Source organism: Macaca thibetana, chromosome 6 (genome assembly GCF_024542745.1).
Source record: "Macaca thibetana thibetana isolate TM-01 chromosome 6, ASM2454274v1, whole genome shotgun sequence".
Classification (NCBI taxonomy): domain Eukaryota; kingdom Metazoa; phylum Chordata; class Mammalia; order Primates; family Cercopithecidae; genus Macaca; species Macaca thibetana.
In genome coordinates this window covers 8,904,533-8,921,596 of record NC_065583.1, presented here as the reverse complement: position 1 = coordinate 8,921,596, position 17,064 = coordinate 8,904,533, and the positions used below count along the sequence as shown (strand labels likewise).

Genomic DNA, 17,064 nt, shown 5'->3' with positions numbered 1-17,064 from the left:
TCTGGGCTTCCCCCAATGCTACTAGCAATAAAAGATGACATTGGAATTTTGAGGCTAAATGCTACTTAGGAGATAATGAGTTTTAACCGTTATCTTGGGGAGGGAAATGTTCCTCCGAAAAGCAAATTCCCTGGTCCCTTTTCTCAGAAATTCCCTGCCAGTTTCAAGAGTGGGCAGAGAGTTTTGATGTCCTTTGGAAACAAGGGGATGTAACCAAGGAGATAAAGCCACGGGACCCAGCCAGTCCTTGATCGGACTGATTTCAAATGAAAATCTTGACACAAATCCCCTTTCAACAGCCTACAGAGCAGATGAAAGAGATAAAAAAAGGAAATAATGGAGCTAATTGAAATTGTAGAGCTGGGAGATGGCTTGAGAATATATGGCCCAACACAGGTAACATCCTTCTGCCTAGTGCGATGGCCTTTTGGCTAAATTTGATTCAGGACATCTTCGGTTTCTCTTCTTAGTACTACCATCTTATGTACCTAGTCTCTTTCCCCTCATTACTCCCAACACAAGATAACAAACTCAACCATTCTCTCTCTTGAGGCATCTGTGTGCCCCACAAACACGGATGCAGCACCCACCAGGTCTGCAAACCTTGTTCGGCACCTAGAGACACAGGTGAATGAGACAGTGACTGTCCCTTCAAGGAGCTACCCCCTCAAGGTTGGGAGGCAGATACAATGACCATTAGAATGGAATGTACAAGACATTGTGGACCATGGGGAAGGGACTAACCCAGCCTGTGGTAATAGGGAGAGCAACCAAAAGGAGATGGCCCTTGTATGAAGTCATAAAGGATGAGCTGCAATAAGCCAGGCAAAGAGGGGTGAAGGTGAGTTCTTCCAGGCAAAGAGGACTACATGAGCAAAGACACGGAGGAGAAAAACGGCATGGCACGAAGGGAACCACAAGTACTGTAGTTTCTTTCTTTCTGGGAAGGTGACCGTGTGGCAGAGCCTGGCCAGGGGAGGGTGGAGAAAGTAACGGGAGCCATGTCTAGAAGATCCTTTCTCACCAGGTAGAGGGACTTAGACTCTGTTTCTTGGGCACTGGGGAGCCATGGAGGTATTTTAACAGGGAAGTGAGGTGGTCAATGAGTTCTTTGCATTATGACCGGTCTTCTATTTAAATGGCCCTCTTGATGATGTCAGGGAATCAAAAAAAAAAAAAAAAAAAAAGAAAGAAACTATAGGCAGATTAGGTGGAGGACAGATTCATGCTAAACCTGGAGAGACAAATCCTTGTCTGAATCCTGCCTCACTACTCACCAGCTGTGGTGAGTCACTTAAACATTCACTGAGCCTCTGCTCATCTGCAAAGTGGAGGCGGTGTGGGAGCAGCCAATGGAATGTTCCATGTGGAAGGCCTTGGCATATAGGGGATGGGTAGGTTTGTACTCACCTGATCTCCCAGATATATTGTTAACCCAGAAGTTAGGTGGCTGGATAATATGCACATTATCATTAAACTTAAAAGTCTAATGAAGCAAAACACACATGTATGTAAAATGCAGAGAAAAAAGTCAGAAGGAGTCACACCAAATTGAAAATAGGTGTTGCCGCTGGAGAGGTGGAAGGAAGCCAAGATTGGAACTGGAGATCAAAGGGAGATTTAGCCTCATCTGTAGCTTTCATTTGTACAAGGAAAATGTATTCCTACATCACTTTACTTGTGTCCTTAAAAATTAATTTTTAAAGACTGGGTGCAGTGGCTCACACCTGTAATTCCAGCACTTGGGATCACAAGGTCAAGAGATAGAGACCAGCCTGACCAACATGGTGAAACCCCGTCTCTACTAAAAATACAAAAATTAGCTGAGCGTGATGGTGCGCACCTGTAGTCCCAGCTACTCAGGAGGCTGAGGCAGGAGAATCGCCTGAACCTGGGAGGCGGAGGTTGCAGTGAGCCGAGATCGTGCACTCCAGCCTGGGCAACAGAGTGAGACTCTGCCTCAAAAAAAAAAAAAAAGAAAAAAAAATTTTTTAAATAACCTAATCAAAGCCCTTGACAGAGAAAGAGTAGGTGTCCAGTCAGTGTTATCGCCTTTCCTGTCACTTACACAGTAAGGGTCTTTCCAGTTCCACTGCCTAATTTACCCTCATTCCAACTTCAGTTCAAGGCCAAGAGTTATTTCTGGCCCATCATAGTCACTCAATAAATATTCGTAGAAGACCTTCTCTGAAGAGGTCAGTTGATCTCTTGCAAGTGAATTGAAGATTGTCTTGGCAGAACCATAAGCCCAGGGCTTTGATACCCTGGAGACCACAGAGGAACTGAACTAGTCCTCAGCAGCCATCCTGAGCCATACTGAGTAGCTGCCATCCCTCTGGCCTTCTGGTAGACCCTGAACTCCCTGGGAATCGTCCACTCTTGTTCCTTTCAGGATTCAGAGCTCCTGGCTGGGAAGACACAGTAATCTCTGCCTCCATTGCCTTCCCAAAGAAAGGCCAAGATTATCCCTGGCACACCAAAGAGCCCAGTCTAATAAAGGAAACCAGCATGGGTGATAAGCACCTATATATGGAAGGAGAGAGTTCCTGTCCTGCTCACTGAAGTGTCATCAACTTGCTGATGAATGAATGAGTGAACAACTGCTAATCCTCACAGGTCCCGGCTCTACAGTGGTGGCCTTTGCACCAGGGGAGGAGGGGGATGCCAGAGGGATTTCACTTCCTGCTTAGGGATGCTTTTTCTTTTTGTTCTTTTTTTTCCTGAGACAGGTCAAAAATCCTCTGTCACCCATGCTGAAGTACAATGGCACAATCACGGCTCACTGCAGCCTCGACCTCCAGGGCTCAATCAATCCTCCCACCTCAGTCTCCTGAGTAGCTGGGACTACAGATGCATGCTACCACACCCAGCTAATTTTTGTAATTTTTGTAGAGATGTGGTTTTACCAAGCGTCACAGGCTGGTCTCAAACTACTGACCTCAAGTGATTGGCCCACCTCAGCCTCCTAAAGTACTGGGATTACAGGAATGACCCACCACACTTGCCTTCGTTTTTCCTGTTTGAAAAAAAAAATGTTTAAATGTTACTTTTTATTTTTTATTTAGTTTTATTTAGGTCTCTTTTTTTGAGAGAGAGAGTCACACTCCATCACCCAGGCTAGAGTGCAGTGGCACACACTCCATCACCCAGGCTAGTGTGCAGTGGCACACACTCCATCACCCAGGCTAGTGTACAGTGGCACACACTCCATCACCCAGGCTAGAGTGCAGTGGCACACACTCCATCACCCAGGCTAGAGTGCAGTGGCACACACTCCATCACCCAGGCTAGAGTGCAGTGGCACACACTCCATCACCCAGGCTAGAGTGCAGTGGCACACACTGCATCACCCAGGCTAGAGTGCAGTGGCACACACTGCATCACCCAGGCTAGAGTGCAGTGGCACACACTGCATCACCCAGGCTAGAGTGCAGTGGCACACACTGCATCACCCAGGCTAGAGTGCAGTGGCACACACTCCATCACCCAGGCTAGAGTGCAGTGGCACACACTCCATCACCCAGGCTAGAGTGCAGTGGCACGATCTCAGATCACTGCAACCTTCATCTCTTGGGCTCAAGTGATCAGCCCACCTCAGCCTCCTGAGTAGCTAAGATTACAGGCACCGCACTAGGTTAATTTTTGTATTTTTAGTAGAGATGGGGTTTCACCATGTTGGCCAGACTTGTCTTAAACTCCCAGCCTCAAGTGATCCACCCACCTCGGCGTTCCGAAGTGCTGGAATTATAAGCATCAGCCACCACAACTGGCCTTATGTTACTTTTTAAATTAAATACATAGTATTCCTTTGATTGGATGAGACTGGGTGCATTCAGGGTAGATAGAGTATGGTATCCAGTGGAAGTATACGGGGTAGATAGAGTATGGTATGGCCATAAACCATTCTTTTAATTAATTAGTTGATGCAAACAAAAAATAAATTTTACAAATGGAAATTCTATTTTGATAACTCTGATTTAGGCCAAATGAGGGTTCTTGGTGAATATATGATTTGGGGGCTTATAGCAGAAAGAACAATGATCATTTGATGATTCTAAATATGAACAATGGTGGTATTACTTTTCTGGAGAGGAGGATACAGTTGATGTCTGTATCCTGCCCACGTAACTCCTACAGCACTCCCTGAGGCTTGGGTGAGGATTTACTGAATTTAATTCACATGGGAAGCCAAGTCCAGGGTCTGCTAAAAATGTAGCTGTTTTGTATAGGAGGGGAAAAAGTGAAGGAAGATGGGATGAAGCCACAGAGCAAGGAGAGGCCTCGGTTGCTGTCCTGACCAGTCCCCTCACTTCACCAACAAGACCATGAAACCCAGACAGGGGATGTGACTTGAGATCCAGCCAGAGTCAGATCCAGAGTTGGGAGGGCGGGGGTGCTACAATATGATCACAGAATCAACACTTGATCCCTCCCAGCTACCTGGCAAAGTGGGCACTAACTCCATTCTGCAGAGGTGGAAACTGAGGCCAGTGTGGGGAATGGAAATTGACTGGGCTAAGCTTAGAAGCCTGAACTCTGACCCCAAAGCTCTCTCTTGTACCCTTGACCCCTTATCTTGTCCTGCAGCTCTTAAGGTTACAGTGAGCCAGTTTTTCATTTTGCTTTTCTCCAACTGAGGCACCTTGGAAAATGGGGATCTGGCTGGAGCCACCTGGAACATTTGATGATTGGGCTTATTTATATTTGTAATTATCTATAGGGTGATAAGCACTTACATGCGGAAGGAGAGAGTTCCTGTCCTGCTCACTGAAGTGTCATCAACTTGCTAATGAATGAATGAGCGAACAACTGCTAATCCTCACAGATCCCGGCTCTACCGAGGAAGAGGCTGAGGCTCAGGGAGGTGCAGTGACTTGCTTCAGAGACACAGGAATCATGCCAGGAATCGTCAGGCCTCCTTTTTTTCTCAGACAAGAAAGATTGTTTCTGTTTCCTCCTCCGTCATGCTGGGCTTGTAAACCAGCCAGTCACCGGCCCTCCCTGAGGAAGCGCAGCACAGTCACCAGCCAGGAGAACAGACCCACCTGCCCCGGGACGTCAGCACTGCCCACACACGGTGCCACCCACGCACTATGACACACGCTCACATTTGGGCCCCAGACTCCCCAGGTCCAACCAAGGAGCGGGAATGGCAGAGGAGCACGCCGCGGTGGGGCAGGCACTGAACCCCGCTGGGGAATGGAGGGGGAAACGGTGAGACAGGCCCCACCCAGCCCCAACTGTCAGACGACGGAAGAAGGGGTGCAGGTGGGCTCCGGGTTGGAGAGGAAGAAGGTGAGCCAGCAGAGCCGTCACGGCAGCCTGCCAAACCGACTGCTGAGGCAGAGTTAGCGCTGGCTAGATGAGACGCTTCACACTTCACGGCTCCTGAAAAGTGTAGAGGAAATGCCCGCACCCTACATAGACCAGAGGGCCACTATCTGCTTGAAACAAATGGCCCCTTCCTGGACATCCTTTGTTCCCCTTTAGGGACAAAATGCTACTACCTTCACTTACACCCTCCCTGGAGATCCCCCAAAGGAGGAGGATGAGGGAAGCTGCCCTTGGTGGAGTCTATGCTATGTGCCTGACTCTGTGCCAAGCTCCTCCACCAAGTCAGGTGACATGATGATATGGGCACTACTAACCCTGGTTTCCCAGTGGGCAAACTGAGGCACAGAGTGGATCAGTAACTTGCCCCGAGTCACACAGGCTGGTAAACAGGGGAGCCAGGATGGCACTGAAATGCAGGTCTAGCTCAGTCCAAAGCACATCGCGGCAAGGGTCTCGCAGAGCAGGGGTCCCAGGAATGGTTACTGTGTCAGGCAGAAAAGGGCCAGGTAAGCAAGTCTCCAGCAAGAGCCAAGACTGCACTGTACCTTGCCAAGGGCATTAGATGCTTCCAGATTTATCTGGTTTCAATGACAGAGTGAGAACTCATGAAGGAAGGATAAGGTGGGGCTCAGAAAATGAGGGTCCAAAGAACTGAGATCTCATGGGCATTGAAAATGTTAGAAAGTTGTCTCCCAGGGGCTGGTGACAAAGTGGGTTTTGACGTAACTATGGGGGAGCATCTGAGCACGTCATATAAAACGGAAACACTACCCACACACTTATTTGCTCATGTGTGCACACACTTATAGGTGTGCACTCACACGCACATATGCATATGTATCCTCCCACTGGGTGTGCATGTGTGTGGCATGCAGAGGTTGGTGCTGGAGCAAGAGGGGAACACATATCTACCGTCTGTATTCCTGTTACTAATGAGCACCTACTGTGTACATGGAGCTTTGCCAGACACAGGTAGTCCAAACAGGAGTCACTGTGATTCCCGGCTCCGAGGTGGACTATATGTACAGGCACGAAGAGTTAGCTCTTCAGACTTCTCATCACTCTCCAAAGGCCTTGGATTGGTAGGTTGCTTTGTAGCTTCCAAAGCACTTCTATATATGTTCACTGTCAGTGAAAGGAAGAGCCCAGCATGGTGAATGTGGGAGAAAATGTGAAAAATGCCCTGAGCATCAGCACTACGGATGAGTCTTGCCTGAATCAATTACTGGGATGAGTACCAAGTGGTTTTCCAATTCCATCATTCCTTCTATGTCTATTTAGCTGGCATCCTACTGCAAGGGAGAGCTCCCCCTTCTCCCCTATGTAGTGATCCACTTGTTTATATTTGTATAAACCCAGATTCTTATTTTATTTATTTTATCCGTGATCATCATTATTGGTTTTGATGTTGAAATTGTCACAGATTGGCCCGTATATGGCCAGTGGGAGCTCCTTCAAGCTGGCTTCATGTCCTTTCACATGCACGTGACCATTATACCTTGAGCATGTCCTTACTTCTGACCTGAAAAGATGCTCCAGACTCATCTGGCACGTCCCCCCGGCCCAGCCGAAGAATCAGCTCCAGGCTGAGTAGCCTTTATCTGAAATGCTTGGGACCAGAAGTGTTTTGGATTTGGGATTTCTTTTTCAGATTTTGTAATATTATTTGCACATACATAATTAGATATTTTGGCGATGGGATCCAAGTCCAAACATTAAATTCATTCATGTATTATACACATCATATATACATAGGCTGAATAAAATTTTACACAATATTTTAAATAATTTGAGGATTTTGTTTGTTTTTAGTTTTTGTTGTTGTTGTCGTATTTTATTTATTTATTTATTTATTTATTTTTGAGATGGAGTTTTGCTCTTGTTGCCCAGGCTGGAGTGCAATGGCGTGATCTCGGCTCATTGCAACCTCCGCTTCCTGTGTTCAAGCGATTCTCCTGCCTCAGCCTCCCGAGTAGCTGGGATTACAGTCATGAGCCACCATGCCGGGCTTGTTGTTTTTTGAGACAGTGTCTCACTCTGTTAACCAGACTGGAGTGCAGTGGCATGATCTCTGCTCACTGCAACCTCTGCCTCCCGGATTCAAGGGATTCTCAAGCCTCAGCCTCCTAAGTAGCTGGGATTACAGGCATGCACCACCACGCCTGGCTAATTTTGTATTTTTAGTAGAGATGGGGTTTTACTGTGCTGGCTAGGTTGGTCTCAAACTCTTGGCCTCAAGTGATCCTCATCTCTTGCCAGGCAGGATTCACCTGCGTTGGCTTCCCATGATGCTGGAATTACAGGCATGAGCCAGTGTGCCTGGCCAGAAACACAGTGTTTTTTGTTTTTAAATGGAGTCTCGCTCTGTTGCCCAGGCTGGAGTGCAGTGGCGCGATCTGGGCTCACTGCAAGCTCCGCTTCCCGGGTTCACGCCATTCTTCTGCCTCAGCCTCCCGAGTAGCTGGAACCACGGGCGCTTACTGCCACGCCCAGCTAATTTTTTTTGTATTTGTAATAGAGACGGGGTTTTACTGTGTTAACCAGGATGGTCTTGACCTCCTGACCCCGTGATCCACCCGCCTCGGCCTCCCAAAGTGCTGGGATTACAGGCGTGAGCCACCGCGCCCGGCAGAAACAAAGTTTTGACCACATCTTGACTACAAGCCATCTCATGAAGTCAGGTGCGGAGTTTTCCAGTTGTGGCATCACATCAGTGCTCGAAAAGTTTCAGATTTTGGAGCATTTTTTATTTCAAACTTTCAGATTGGGGATGCTCAACCTGTGCTTCTCCATCTAGTGCTTCCTAGATGACAGAGCTAAGAAGATATATGCATATTCACACACACACTTTTCTCCATCTAATCTATCACCTGTCTATGCACATAGTAAAATCCACGAGTTCACACCAATACCTCCAATTCCAATACAAAACAACAAGGCCTCTTCTAGTCTTCCTTTTTTCCGTATTTGCAATTTCCATCTCCAAAGTAAGAACCTGATTCCCACCATCCCCAACACATAAACTTAATTGTTCAATGCTCCAGTATGTAGCAATCTCCCATTAACACAGGCCTCTTCTTTGGCCCTGGCCTTGCTGGACGTGGGGGCCACACAAGCCAAGTTCCTGCTGGCCCAGGTATCACTTCACTCTGATTTACATTCATCCCTTCAATAAATCTTTACCGATTACCTACTGTGTATGTGCCAGTCACTATTCTAGATTCTGGGAACCAAACATGTACTAAAAAATCCCTATCATCATGAAGCCGAGGTTCTAATGGGGAACAGAGACAACACGCAAAACAGGTAGATGAGAAATAAATGAGTGGAATTGTATGTTAGAAGGTGACGGATGCTATGAAAAAAATAAGAGTAGGGTGAAGGGGGATCAGGAGTATTGGGGAGGTATGTAACTTAAAATAAAGGGCCAGGAAAGCCTCCCTGGAAAGATGTTTGAGCAAAGATTTGAAGAGGAGGGGGCTGGACAAGCAGCCACTGGGGGAGAGAAGCAGTGTAAAGACCAGGGGCAGAAGCATCCCTGCTGGCTTAAGGTGTGAAAAGCCACTGCAACTAGAGCCGAGTGAGCAAGGGGAGGGGACCAGGAAAGGAGGTCAGAAGCACACTGAGGCAGACTCTGCAGACTGCAGGCCATCGTCAGGACTTGCTGTTTATTCTCAGGGAGACAGGACCCTCTGGCATGTTCTGAGCAGAGGAGATACATGGTCTGACTTCGGATAAAAGGTCTGTTCTGGCTGTGATGTTGGGAACAGGCTGCAGGTGACAAGACTGAACACAGGAAACTAGATGAATAGCAGTGCCTGACCCAGGTGATCTAAGCCATATGATGATGGCTTAGATCAGGACAGCAGTCACGTGAGGTGGTTAAAAGGGCTGATTCTGGATCTGAATTTTGAAAGCCAAGGAGACTGACATCAGAGTCAGGGTCTGTCACAATTTGATGACCCTGGTAAACCTCCCTAGCTTGGGCTGTGACCCTGAAGGGGCTGTACCCTAGAAGTAGGGGTAAAATAAAAGCAAACTAGCCCTGAGCTTCAGGTCGTGTGGGTGACCTAGTAAATTTCAACCTCTGAACTTGAAATAAGGTGATCCTAGAATGCTGATTTGCCCCAGGTGCCTGGAGAAAGGGAATAAAAAAAAAAATCATCCCAGGCCTGAAATTATTTTTATAAATATTTTTCCAAACACAGTTTTTTTTTTTTTTTTTTTTTTTTTTTTTTTTTTTAGCACATAATCAAAGACAACTAGATTTCATGAGGGGAAAAAGACACCATGAATAGTAACAAGCAGAAATGGACCTCAGGGACTCCAGACTTGGAAATCATCAGACACTGATTATAATATAATTATGCCTCGTATGTTTAAGGAGGTTAAAAGTCATGCCTGAAAATTCTGTAAGGAGACTGGAAACCATACAAAGTAACTGTGTCAGTCATGTTCTGTCCTGAACATGATGGCATAATCTAGGTGGCTGGAGGGGAGTTTAACTAAGGGATGCCTTTATTTTTATTTTCATCTTTTTTTGAGACAGGCTCTCACTCAGTCACCCAGGTTGGAGTGAAGTTGCATGATCTTGGCTCACTGCAACCTCCACCTCCCAGGTTCAAGCCATTCTCGTGCCTCAGCCCCCCAAGTAGCTGGGATTACAGGCATGTGCCACCAGGCCCAGCTAATTTTTGTATTTTTAGTAGAGACAAAGTTTTACCATGTCGGCCAGGCTGGTCTCAAACTCCTGACCTCAGGTAATCCACCCACCTTGGCCTCCTAAAGTACTGGGATTACAGGCATGAGCCTGTAATTTAGATTTATGCTTCCAAATTTATGCACCTGGTCAGATGCTTTTAACAGAATGAAAAGAGTATAGGGAAACTACAAGGGATACTCTAGGGCTAGTACCCCGGAGTAAGTAACAGTGGAGTGCTATTACTATCCCAAGGCCTGAAAGGGCAAGGAGAGGAAGTGGTTACTGGAACTAAGAAGAGTGGACCTAGGTGAAGAGTACCGCCTAATAGAAATTATGATGTTCACTGAGGGACACAATCAACCTGGATGACCACTCAGGGCAGAAGCTGGGCAAATACATACCAAAACTTCATTCTTCTCCTTCCTTCCAATCTACTGCAGGTACTCCTCACAGGCCATAATCAGTCAGAAGCCAAAAATAAGGAGCCATCAAAACAGGTCAACCTCCCAGCACACAGAAAAGGGTGAAGAAGCAGAGTTATTCTGGAGAGACAAATATTTGAAAAAGAAGCAAACACAAATTCCAAAACTGGAAAATACAATGATAAAATTAATCATTCAATGGTCAGGTTTAATAGCAGATTCAACGCAACCAAAGAGAGAATTAGTAAACTAGAAAACACATCAGAAGAAGGTATGTAAAATGAACAGAGAATAAAAGCAAGACAAGAGAAGAGAGATAACAGGGCAAAGTTAATATTCACAAATAAGTAGTTGGTAATTTTCCAGGACATTGAAAAAACGTCAATCCACAGATTCAATAAGTCCAATGAACCTCAAGTCAACACTCATACTCATTATAGTGACTCTGTAGAGACAGAGAGGAGTCAGGGATGATGGTAAGGACAACAGACAAATGGAAGTTAATGGAGTTGCCCTTGACTGAGATGAGGAGACTGAGAGGAAGGAAAATTTGGGAAATTTGAGGAATTGTCTACCTGACCCCTGTAAGCCCTTGTGTTTGAGCCCCCTAGTGCCTGGATCTTCTAAGTAGTTCTACTGCCTCCAGACCCATTCCCCACTCCCACTGACCTGGGCCTACTCCCCATCTCTTCTGAGAAGATTGTAGCAACCTCCTCCTTGGCCTCCCACTCCAGTCCGTTCTCCACATTGGCTGCCAGAGTTATGCTTCTAAAAATGGCAAACTGTTGGTGGTGTGATGTGGCCTAATTGTGGGTGATGTACTTTCCCTACTGCTCTGGTTTCTACAAAGAAGGATCTCCCCTCAAAACCCTGGGCTCCCCTCAAGCCCTACCAGGTAAGATGGGTGAATTCTGACTGGTGAGTGTGGGACTGGAGTCTGAGACAGTGGTGCCTCAGCCTTTCCTTTCTTCTTTCTTTTGGGAGAAGACCACCTGTAGGGAGCTGCATTTTGCTCTCCCCTCCCCAAGAAGGCCTGTACTTTTTCTTTGCGTTTTGTGCCTCCTGTGTGGGTCTGTCTGCCAAATTCTGAGATTCACCATTAGGAAGCCCTCTGCAGATAGAAATCACATTTGTTCAGAGCATTGGCAGAAAATAGAAACTACATTGGGTTCCCCAAAACCCCAAAACCAAAATATTACAATACATCCTAACTTAAAATGCTTCAGGGCCCCTAACTGCCTACTAAAGAAAGTTCACGTTTTTAACACAGCCCTGAAAGTCCTTCACCATCCAGCCCCCATCTACCTACCTCTCCAGCTTGATATTAGCCCAGGCTGTATCCATGCTGTCCTCTCTCCCACCACTCATGTTATTTGAATCCTTACCCAGTATGTAGCCAGTCCTTTGAAGACTACTTTATAAAAGGAACTCTCTTTCCTCACTCACACTGGGGAAGCCATATCATGAGCAGCATTATGGAGAGGTCCATGTGAGGACTGAAGCCTCCGGCCAACAGCCAAGTGAATGAGCGTCTATCCCCTAGCTCCAGTCATCTGCAGGGTCTGTAGCCTTGACCATGCCAGAACCACCCAACTAAGCCACTCTTGGATTCTTGATCCTCAGACATGGGGCCTTAATCAATTTATGCCATGGTTTAAATCCATCACCCAAATCTTATGTATTGGAAACTTAATCCCCTAATTCATGTTGATGGTATTTGGAGGTGGGGCCTCTGAAAAGTAATTAGGATTATATAAGGCCATCAGAGTGGAGTCCCCATGATGATATTGGTGGCCTTATAAAAAGAAGAGGTCAAATGTGGTGGCTCACACCTGTAATCCCAGCACTTTGGGAGGCCGAGATGGGCAGATCACCTGAGGTCGCCAGTTCGAGACCAGCCTGGCCAACATGGTGAAACCACGTCTCTACTTAAAAAAAAAAAAAAAAGCAAAGAGAGGCCTGAGCTGACATGCTCATGCCCTCTTACCATGCTATGCCCTCCACCATGTTATGACACAGGAGAAAGGTCCTCACCAGAGGCAGCCCCTCAGTCTTGCCCTTCCCACAGCCCCTAGAACTGTAAGAAATACATGTATTTTCCTTATAAATTCCCCAGTCTGTGGCATTCTGTATAGCAACAGAAAATGGACTAAGATCATGTGTATTGTTTTAAAATTTTAAATTTTGGGTAATGTATTTTGCAGCAATAGATAACTAATGTACCCAGCCTGTTTCTCTTCCCTTGACTAACTTCTTCAGGTCTCAGCTCAGACTTTTCCTCCTCCCGGATGCTTTCCCTGACTCTGTCCAAGACACCTGATGGTTTAGCCTCCCAATAACTCCTTCTCTGGCAGCACTGCCCAGACTTTTCTTTCGGGAACCACTCTTCTTCCATCTGAGTCTGTGTGTGTAGGATGGGGGTGACTCCACCCCAGGCTTGAGGGCCTGGCTGCCAGCCTAGGCCTGGCCAATCAGCACTCTCCAAACCCCTGGAGCCACTGTTTAGGCTGTGACCTAAGTCAGACCCTTGGGGGTCAGCCCAGGAGCCTTTTAGGAGGTAAGGGGGAGTGGGGAAGAGGTAATCTTTATCTCCTGGCACTGCTGAGTGGGAAAATATCAGCCTGGAGCTACAGGCACACATTTTGCCAGCACAATGGGAAGCCTGCCTCAAGATGAAGCCAGAGGAGAAAAAAGAACCTGGGAATGGGAAAAGACAGATTCCTGATGCACTTGTGAAGTGCCTGGATTCAACTGTGCCTGAAACCCAAATCTACCTCTGGACTTTTGGACTTTAATTTTTCTTTTGTCTTTCTCTCTCCCTCCCTCCCTCCATTCCTTTCTTCCTACCTTCCCTCCTCCTTCCTTCCATCCTTCTTATCTTTGTCTTTCTTTCTTTCTTTCTTTTTTTTTTTTTTGAGTGCAATAGACAGTGTGTGTTGATTTTAGATGATTTCTGTCACTTTCAGCTGACAGAGTTCAGACCAATTCATCCCCATGGGTGGAATCAGGGACTCCCTCCTAGACTCCCAGATTCTCTGGTACCACCCTTGTCACTGCACTTATCACAAAAAACTGCACCAGAGATACGTGACCCTGCCCGTCCCTGATTTTTTTGTGATGGCATCACACTTTTGCTTACCTCCTCCCTTCTTTCTTGAAATTTGAGGTATGTCAGGTTTATTTCTACATCCAGAGTACCTGCCTAAAAGAGGTATTCGGTGAATAATGGTATAATGAACAAATACAAGAAAGGATGAATGAACAAACACACGAGTGTCTTCTAGTTGGTCAAGACACTTTAATAGAGTGAGAAAAGACAGTTGTTTCTCCAGAGACCTACCTGCTATGAGATCTAAGTTACACTAAAATCCTCTCTGAGTTGACAAAGGATTATTATTTTTAAATCTCTCTTCACCCAGACCACAGCTGAACCGGCCGCACCCATGGGACACAAACCAATCTCCCATTACAGAAAAACAAATCTGATCCAGCCATTCTCTGCTTAAAACAACTTTTGGTGACGTTTCTGACAGGAGTGGGTGGAAGGGAGTGAGCATTTGGATTCAGAGAACATTCTGTGTTATAGAACATTCATTTGTTTATTGACTGACTCATTAGGCAAGCAATGAATTAGCACCTACTATGTGTGGGCATTATACATGTTACTCCATCCTCACAGCAAGCTCTGTCTTAGGGCAATGTATTTGTTATCTGCTACTGCATAACCAATTACCCTAAACCTAGGGGCTAAAGCAACAAACATTTGTTATCACACAGGAATCCAGGTGCAACTCAACTGGCTGCGTGTGGCTCAGAGTCTCTTATGAGGTTGCAGTCAAGCTGTGGGCCAGGACTGGGGTCATGTCAAGGCTCCACTGGAGCAGAAGGATCCATTTCCAAATTCATTCACGGGGTTGTTGTCAGGCCTTAGCTCAACCTTGTCCAACCTGTGGTCTGCAGGTTGCCTATGGCCCAGGATGGCTTTCAATGTGTCCCAGGACAGCTTTGAATCCAGCCCAACACAAATTCTTACACTTTCTTAAAACATTATGAGTTTTTTTGTGATATTTTTCCCCTCATCAGCTATTGTTTGTGTTACTGTTTTGTTTGTTTGTTTGTTTGTTTTTGAGATGGAGTTTTGCTCTTGTTGCCCAGGCTAGAGTGCAATGGCACTATCTCGGCTCACTGCAACCTCCACTTCCTGGGTTCAAGCAATTCTCCTGCCTCAGCCTCACGAGGTAGCTGGGATTACAGATGCCCATCACCACACCAGGCTAATTTTTTGTATTTTTAGTAGAGACGGGTTTCACCATGTTAATCAGGCTGGTCTTGAACTCCTGACCTCAGGTGTTCGGCCTCCCAAAGTGTGGGGATTACAGGCCTGAGTCTGTCTTAGAAGAATCGCTTACAAACTCATCCACAGGGTTTTTTCCTTAGGACTGCCTCACAATACGGAAGCCAGCTTATCCAGGGTGACTAATCCAAGAGATAGCAAGAGAGTGTCCAAGACAGAAGTCACCATCTCTTGAAAACCTAATCTCAGAAGCAACATGCTCATCGCTTCTGCCATATTTTGTGCACTAAAAATGAGTCGATAAGTCCAGCCTACACTTGAAGGGAGGAAATTACACAAGGGTATGAATACCAAGAGGTGGGTTAACTGGGGCAATTTCAGAGGCTACCTGCCACAGGTAAGGTATTATTAACCTTCATTTCATACCTAGACACCCAGCTGGTTAAGCAACTGGTCCAGGTCACCCAGCAGAGAGTCATCTGAGTCCGAAGTGATTTTCTATTTCCCCAGGCTGGCAGGGGGTGTGATGGAAGAAGACAGGGAGAAGTTCCTGGTAGGAAAAAAAAAAATGAGGATGGAGTCTCTGTTATTTATCTACTGCTGTGTAACTAATTACCCACAACTTAATGGCTTAAAGCAAACATTTATTATCTTATAGTTTCTATGGATCAGGAATTCTGGAGCAGCTAAGCTAAGTATTTCTCAGGGTCTCTCAAGAGCCTGTGGTTAAGCTGTGGGCTGGGGATGAAGCTTTGGAGACCTGATCAGGGCTGAGCCGCTACTTCCAAGAGAGCCCACTAACATTGCTGTTGGTGGGAGGCTTCATTCCTCACCGACCAGACCCCTTTACAATCATGTTGAGCCTCTTTAGGACAGGGCAGTTGGCTTCCCCCAGAATGAGTGATTCAAGAGTGGCTAAGCAGAGGCTCAGTGTCTTTTGTGACGTAGCCTCAGGAGTCATAACTGTCATTTCTGCAATATCCTGTTGATTACACAGGATAGGTCAGCCCTATTCATTGTGGGAGGTGATTCTAGAAGGGCATGGGAATACCAGGAGATCAGGATCACTGGAGTCTGGTTACCTACCACAGGGTTCCACAAGATTGATAATCCAAAAACCTAACTTTTATTGTCACTCCTCTGCTCAAAGAGACCCAGAGCCTTTCCACATACTGCAGACACAGTCTGATTTTCTTAGCTCCATCTCCCACTGGCTCCTGAGTGGATGGACCATCTGGGACTGACACCCTGATCTGCTCACAGACCTCACCAGTCTCAGAGTGGAGGCCCATGTTAATACCTCCCCTCCCATCCTTTGTTCTGTGGGAAGGCCTGTCTCCCCGGGAAGCCTCCATTCAGACTTCAATGCATAGTTAGTGCACCCCCAGCATGAACAGGCTATGGCAGGATGCTAGGATATGATGATGATACCACCTTCTCTCAAGGAACTGTCTTTTTTTTTTTTTTTTTTTTTTTTTTTATACTTTAAGTTCTGGGATACATGTGCAGAACGTGCAGTTTTGTCACATATGTATAGATGTGCTATTTGTGTATGGCATCATCTTTTGTGTACCCATCAACCTGTCATCTACATTAGGTATTTCTCCTAATGCTATCCCTCCCCTAGCCCCCTACCCCCCGACAGGCTCCTCTCAGGGATCTTTCACTCGGATGGGGAGGCAGTTACTAGCGAATTAGTAATAACCTAATCACACATCATGCCAAGTTCTCCCAAGGAAACCTACAGGGTACCATGGGATTATATAATAGGGGACTGGCCTAGTCCATGAGCACTGGAGCAGTCAAGTAGCTAACCAGGCTGCACAGGTGTATCAGCATTGGGTTTAGGTGTAAGTGTCTGAAAATACAGAATAATAATAGCTTAAATAAGATAGATGTTTGTTTCTCTTGGGCAGGTGTTTGAGGACAGGTATTTTGCCACTCAGAGACAGGAACTCAGGCTCTTTTTGTCTTGTTGCTCTGCTCTGTGTGGCCTCCACCTTATGGTCCAGGATGGTGACACCTACATTCCCAGCAGCCAGATGGAGAAAGGGACACAGAGGGTAAAGCAGACATACCAACTATCCCAGATGCCCCACAAGACACTTCCCTTTACTTCTCAATGCCACATCTAGCTACAGAGGAAGCTGGGAAACACAGCTTTCGTTGTGAGCACCCACATGCCCAGCCAAAAGTTGGGAGCTCTATCCCCACTCAAAAAGAGCAATGATGGTCAACCCTGTCTTGCATTTACTTTGTACCAGGCATTTGCTGACCTTGGAGATCATCCCAAATGCATACTTGATTCAGTA

General features: G+C 46.3%; 2 protein-coding genes across 33 annotated transcripts in view; both read left to right on the top strand.

Annotated features, from left to right (window-relative positions):
* ATP6V0E1 (ATPase H+ transporting V0 subunit e1) overlaps nucleotides 1-17,064 on the top strand; it is a 380,972-nt gene that overhangs the window by 160,428 nt on the left and 203,480 nt on the right. The window lies entirely within an intron of this gene.
* Nucleotides 1-17,064, top strand: part of RPL26L1 (ribosomal protein L26 like 1) — a 287,969-nt gene that overhangs the window by 131,152 nt on the left and 139,753 nt on the right. The window contains exon 1 of one of the 32 annotated variants that reach the window (XM_050793365.1): nucleotides 4,391-4,394. The exons of 28 other annotated variants lie outside the window; for them this stretch is intronic. The gene's annotated coding sequence lies outside the window, so the exon portion shown is untranslated. Of the gene's footprint in view, nucleotides 1-4,390; nucleotides 4,395-8,717; nucleotides 8,722-8,922; nucleotides 8,927-15,270; nucleotides 15,275-17,064 lie in introns of those variants that run through there. 3 more of the 32 variants (XM_050793341.1, XM_050793348.1, XM_050793334.1) reach the window with 3 other exon arrangements.